At 45.8% G+C, this 6,783-nt stretch overlaps 1 protein-coding gene across 1 annotated transcript in view; it reads left to right on the forward strand.

Annotated features, from left to right (window-relative positions):
• Nucleotides 1-3,437: 3,437 nt before the first annotated feature.
• LOC139754436 (uncharacterized) overlaps nucleotides 3,438-6,783 on the forward strand; it is a 57,385-nt gene continuing 54,039 nt past the window's right edge. Inside the window, exon 1 of the mRNA XM_071671712.1 lies at nucleotides 3,438-3,558. The gene's annotated coding sequence lies outside the window, so the exon portion shown is untranslated. The remainder of the gene's footprint in view (nucleotides 3,559-6,783) is intronic.

Raw genomic sequence — 6,783 nt, forward strand, 5'->3', positions numbered from 1 at the left:
ACCACTCCTGCTGTTGTAATCACAACCCCACCTCTCCTGCTGGTTGTAATCACAACCCCACCTCTCCTGCTGGTTGTAATCACAACCCCACCTCTCCTGCTGGTTGTAATCACAGCCCCACCTCTCCTGCTGGTTGTAATCACAACCCCACCTCCCTGTTGTTGTAATCACAACCCCACCTCTCCTGCTGGTTGTAATCACAACCCCCCTCTCTGCTGGTTGTAATCACAACCCCACCTCTCCTGCTGTTGTAATCCAACCCCCCTCTCCTGCTGTTGTAATCACAACCCCACCTCTCCTGCTGTTGTAATCACAACCCCCCTCTCCTGCTGTTGTAATCACAACCCCACCACTCCTGTTGTAATCACAACCCCACCTCTCCTGCTGTTGTAATCACAACCCCACCTCTCCTGCTGGTTGTAATCACAACCCCACCACTCCTGCTGTTGTAATCACAACCCCCCTCTCCTGCTGTTGTAATCACAACCCCACCACTCCTGCTGTTGTAATCACAACCCCCCTCTCCTGCTGTTGTAATCACAACCCCACCTCTCCTGCTGTTGTAATCACAACCCCACCTCTCCTGCTGTTGTAATCACAATTATCTAACGTTGTTGTAATCACAATTATCTAGCGTTGTTGTAATTACAATTATCTAACGTTGTTGTAATCACAATTATCTAACGTTGCTGTAATCACAATTATCTAACGTTGTTGTAATCACAATTATCTAACGTTGTTGTAATCACAATTATCTAACGTTGCTGTAATCACAATTATCTAACGTTGTTGTAATCACAATTATCTAACGTTGCTGTAATCACAATTATCTAACGCCACAATATCCTCAGTTAAAGGCACAGACACCACTGTACCACACACAGCGGCACAGACACCACTGTACCACACACAGCGGCACAGACACCACTGTACCACACAGCGGCACAGACACCACTGTACCACACAGCGGCACAGACACCACTGTACCACACACAGCGGCACAGACTCCACTGTACCACACAGCGGCACAGACACCACTGTACCACACAGCGGCACAGACACCACTGTACCACACACAGCGGCACAGACTCCACTGTACCACACAGCGGCACAGACACCACTGTACCACACACAGCGGCACAGACTCCACTGTACCACACAGCGGCACAGACACCACTGTACCACACACAGCGGCACAGACTCCACTGTACCACACAGCGGCACAGACACCACTGTACCACACAGCGGCACAGACTCCACTGTACCACACAGCGGCACAGACTCCACTGTACCACACACAGCTGCACAGACTCCACTGTACCACACAGCGGCACAGACACCACTGTACCACACAGCGGCACAGACACCACTGTACCACACACAGCTGCACAGACTCCACTGTACCACACAGCGGCACAGACTCCACTGTACCACACAGCGGCACAGACTCCACTGTACCACACAGCGGCACAGACACCACTGTACCACACACAGCTGCACAGACTCCACTGTACCACACAGCGGCACAGACTCCACTGTACCACACAGCGGCACAGACACCACTGTACCACACAGCGGCACAGACACCACTGTACCACAAAGCGGCACAGACTCCACTGTACCACACACAGCTGCACAGACTGCACTGTACCACACAGCGGCACAGACACCACTGTACCACACAGCAGCACAGACTCCACTGTACCACACACAGCTGCACAGACTCCCCTGTACCACACAGCGGCACAGACACCACTGTACCACACAGCGGCACAGACTCCACTGTACCACACAGCGGCACAGACTCCACTGTACCACACACAGTTGCACAGACTCCACTGTACCACACAGCGGCACAGACACCACTGTACCACACAGCGGCACAGACACCACTGTACCACACACAGCTGCACAGACTCCACTGTACCACACAGCGGCACAGACACCACTGTACCACACAGCGGCACAGACTCCACTGTACCACACAGCGGCACAGACACCACTGTACCACACACAGCTGCACAGACTCCACTGTACCACACAGCGGCACAGACTCCACTGTACCACACAGCGGCACAGACACCACTGTACCACACAGCGGCACAGAGACCACTGTACCACACACAGCGGCACAGACTCCACTGTATCACAGAGCGGCACAGACTCCACTGTACCAAACACAGCGGCACAGACTCCACTGTACCACACAGCGGCACAGACACCACTGTACCACACAGCGGCACAGACTGCACTGTACCACACAGCGGCACAGACACCACTGTACCACACACAGCTGCACAGACTCCACTGTACCACACAGCGGCACAGACACCACTGTACCACACAGCGGCACAGACTCCACTGTCCCACACAGCGGCACAGACACCACTGTACCACACACAGATGCACAGACTCCACTGTACCACACAGCGGCACAGACTCCACTGTACCACACAGCGGCACAGACTCCACTGTACCACACAGCGGCACAGACACCACTGCACCACACAGCGGCACAGACTCCACTGTACCACACACAGCTGCACAGACACCACTTGGATGGGGGAGAGGAGATGGGTGGGTGGTGGGGGGGAGGGGGTTGTGTTGTTACGTAACTGAAATTGAAATATTACCAGGGGAAGGGGGGGAGGGGGAGGGGGGAAGGTCATTCATTTCTTTCATTTCTTTCATTTCTTTCATTTTTTCCATTTTTTTCATTTCTTTCATTTCTTTCATTTTTTTTAATTTCTTTCATTTTTTTTTCATTTTTTTCATTTCTTTCATTTCTTTCATTTTTTATTTCTTTCATTTCTTTCATTTCTTTCATTTTTTTCATTTCTTTCATTTCTTTCATTTTTTTCATTTCTTTCAATTCTTTCATTTCTTTCATTTCTTTCATTTCTTTCATTGCCTGTCTGGTCCCCGTGGATCCCGTTCGTATCCCTTCTTTCACTTTTTGCTTCCTCCTCTTCCTCCTCCTCCTCTTCCTCCTCCTCTTCCTCCTCCTCTTCCTCCTCCTCCTCTTCTTCTCTTCCTTCCCAGACAGAGGAAGAGGAGGAGGAGGAGGAGGAGGGCAGAGTGAGGAGGGAGGGAGTGAGGAGTGAGGGAGGGAGTGAGTGAGGGAGGGAGTGAGGAGTGAGGGAGGGAGGGAGTAGTGAGGGAGGGAGTGAGGAGTGAGGGAGGGAGGGAGTGAGGAGTGAGGGAGGGAGGGAGGGAGTAGTGAGGGAGGGAGTGAGTGAGGGAGTGAGTGAGGGAGGGAGGGAGTGAGGGAGGGAGGGAGTGAGGAGGGAGTGAGTGAGGGAGGGAGTGAGGAGTGAGGGAGGGAGGGAGTGAGGGAAGGAGTGAGGAGTGAGGGAGGGAGGGAGTAGTGAGGGAGGGAGTGAGGAGGGAGGGAGTGAGGGAGGGAGTGAGGGAGGGGGGTGACGTCAAACCTGTGGGCCCCACCCACCTCCCTGCACCACACGGACCACCACACGGACCACCACAGTCTCGTGCCGGCCGCCGGGAGGTGAGGTGGTCTGTTTCCCTCACTCACTCAGTGGTCTTCGTCTCTATCAGGTGAGGTCTGCACTGGTGGTGGTCTTCTTCTTCTTCCCTATGTGTTCCTGATCTTTGCTATGTCTATGGACGGGTTCGAACCCTGGGCACGACACACACACACACACAGACCACCTCCTGTACCAGCGGGTCTTCTGTACTGGGTTACAGAGACGTGACCGTATTTCCCACGTCTGGGGTCTTCTGAGCAACGTGTAGTCCAAGCGCCAGGTCCAGGGTTCGAATCCTACCCATAGTGCATGTATATATATATATGTATACACATCTGTCCGTCCATTTATATATATATATATACATTTCGTGTCTTTTTTTTTGGAAGGGATGGTCCGTGTGAGAATGAATTGATCAATATCTTTCGTTTTGTGTCATAATTGTTCCCCCCGATTGGTATATCTTTCACTTCATTCACTTATTTATATACATTATTCACCGTAAATAATTTATTCACTTATACACATCATTCATCGTAAATAATTTTATTCACTTATTTATATACATTATTCACCGTAAATCATTTATTCACTTATTTATACACATTATTCATCGTAAATCATTTTATTCACTTATTTATACACATTATTCACCGTAAATAATTTTATTCACTTATTTATACACATTATTCATCGTAAATAATTTTATTCACTTATTTATACACATTATTCATCGTAAATAATTTTATTCACTTATTTATACACATTATTCACCGTAAATAATTTATTCACTTATTTATACACATTATTCATCGTAAATAATTTTATTCACTTATTCATACACATTATTCACCGTAAATAATTTATTCACTTATTCATACACATTATTCATCGTAAATCATTTATTCACTTATTTATACACATTATTCACCGTAAATAATTTTATTCACTTATTTATACACATTCATCGTAAATCATTTATTCACTTATTTATACACATTATTCATCGTAAATAATTTTATTCACTTATTTATGCACATTATTCATCGTAAATCATTTATTCACTTATTTATACACATTATTCATCGTAAATAATTTTATTCACTTATTTATGCACATTATTCATCGTAAATCATTTATTCACTTATTTATATACATTATTCACCGTAAATAATTTATTTATCCGATTGGATAACTAGAGTTTTGATTATCATAATCATTCACTGATCAATTATCGGAATGGAGGGTCGTCAATAATGATTATATAATGCCACACGTTTGGCTTAATGACTTAATGAGTCGTTGGGCCATTAATGACCTGTAATTGCCCCACTTGGGTATCGTTAGGGTCGCAATATGCTTGGAACTCTGATGAGAAAATGATCCTTAGTGGTTACTTTAGGATTAGACCAGCCTCTTCCTCTGCTAGATCGGTCTAGTCACCAGGGTAATTCGTTACCGTCGAGTAACACATGGTATTAATTGATGGTAACGACCCTTAGCTAGTTAGGTGGTCAGCGAAGGCTGCCATGCAAGGCTGTCTGAACACCTTAGTCATGCGATGTATATAGTTGAACACAGATCGATGTATATATATATATACACACATATATATAGAGACTTTTGGATGTTAATGTGCTGAGAGGTGCAACTGGAGGGATGTCTGATCATTATCTTGTGGAGGCTAAGGTAAAGATTTGTATGGGTTTTCAGAAAAGAAGAGTGAATGTTGGGGTGAAGAGAGTGGTGAGAGTAAGTGAGCTTGGGAAGGAGACTTGTGTGAGGAAGTACCAGGAGAGACTGAGTACAGAATGGAAAAAGGTGAGAACAATGGAAGTAAGGGGAGTGGGGGAGGAATGGGATGTATTTAGGGAATCAGTGATGGATTGCGCAAAAGATGCTTGTGGCATGAGAAGAGTGGGAGGTGGGTTGATTAGAAAGGGTAGTGAGTGGTGGGATGAAGAAGTAAGATTATTAGTGAAAGAGAAGAGAGAGGCATTTGGACGATTTTTGCAGGGAAAATATGAAATTGAGTGGGAGAAGTATAAAAGAAAGAGGCAGGAGGTCAAGAGAAAGGTGCAAGAGGTGAAAAAGAGGGCAAATGAGAGTTAGGGTGAGAGAGTATCATTAAATTTTAGGGAGAATAAAAAGATGTTCTGGAAGGAGGTAAATAAAGTGCGTAAGACAAGGGAGCAAATGGGAACTTCAGTGAAGGGCGCAAATGGGGAGCTGATAACAAGTAGTGGTGATGTGAGAAGATGGAGTGAGTATTTTGAAGGTTTGTTGAATGTGTTTGATGATAGAGTGGCAGATATAGGGTGTTTTGGTCGAGGTGGTGTGCAAAGTGAGAGGGTTAGGGAAAATGATTTGGTAAACAGAGAAGAGGTAGTAAAGGCTTTGCGGAAGATGAAAGCCGGCAAGGCAGCAGGTTTGGATGGTATTGCAGTGGAATTTATTAAAAAAAGGGGGTGACTGTATTGTTGACTGGTTGGTAAGGTTATTTAATGTATGTATGGCTCATGGTGAGGTGCCTGAGGATTGGCGGAATGCGTGCATAGTGCCATTGTACAAAGGCAAAGGGGACAAAGGTGAGTGCTCAAATTACAGAGGTATAAGTTTGTTGAGTATTCCTGGTAAATTATATGGGAGGATATTGATTGAGAGGGTGAAGGCATGTACAGAGCATCAGATTGGGGAAGAACAGTGTGGTTTCAGAAGTGGTAGAGGATGTGTGGATCAGGTGTTTGCTTTGAAGAATGTATGTGAGAAATACTAAGAAAAGCAAATGGATTTGTATGTAGCATTTATGGATCTGGAGAAGGCATATGATAGAGTTGATAGAGATGCTCTGTGGAAGGTATTAAGAATATATGGTGTGGGAGGCAAGTTGTTAGAAGCAGTGAAAAGTTTTTATCGAGGATGTAAGGCATGTGTACGTGTAGGAAGAGAGGAAAGGGATTGGTTCTCAGTGAATGTAGGTTTGCGGCAGGGGTGTGTGATGTCTCCATGGTTGTTTAATTTGTTTATGGATGGGGTTGTTAGGGAGGTAAATGCAAGAGTTTTGGAAAGAGGGGCAAGTGTGAAGTCTGTTGGGGATGAGAGAACTTGGGAAGTGAGTCAGTTGTTGTTCGCTGATGATACAGCGCTGGTGGCTGATTCATGTGAGAAACTGCAGAAGCTGGTGACTGAGTTTGGTAAAGTGTGTGAAAGAAGAAAGTTAAGAGTAAATGTGAATAAGAGCAAGGTTATTAGGTACAGTAGGGTTGAGGGTCAAGTCAATTGGGAGGTAAGTTTG

This window comes from Panulirus ornatus, chromosome 17, assembly GCF_036320965.1.
Source record: "Panulirus ornatus isolate Po-2019 chromosome 17, ASM3632096v1, whole genome shotgun sequence".
NCBI lineage: Eukaryota > Metazoa > Arthropoda > Malacostraca > Decapoda > Palinuridae > Panulirus > Panulirus ornatus.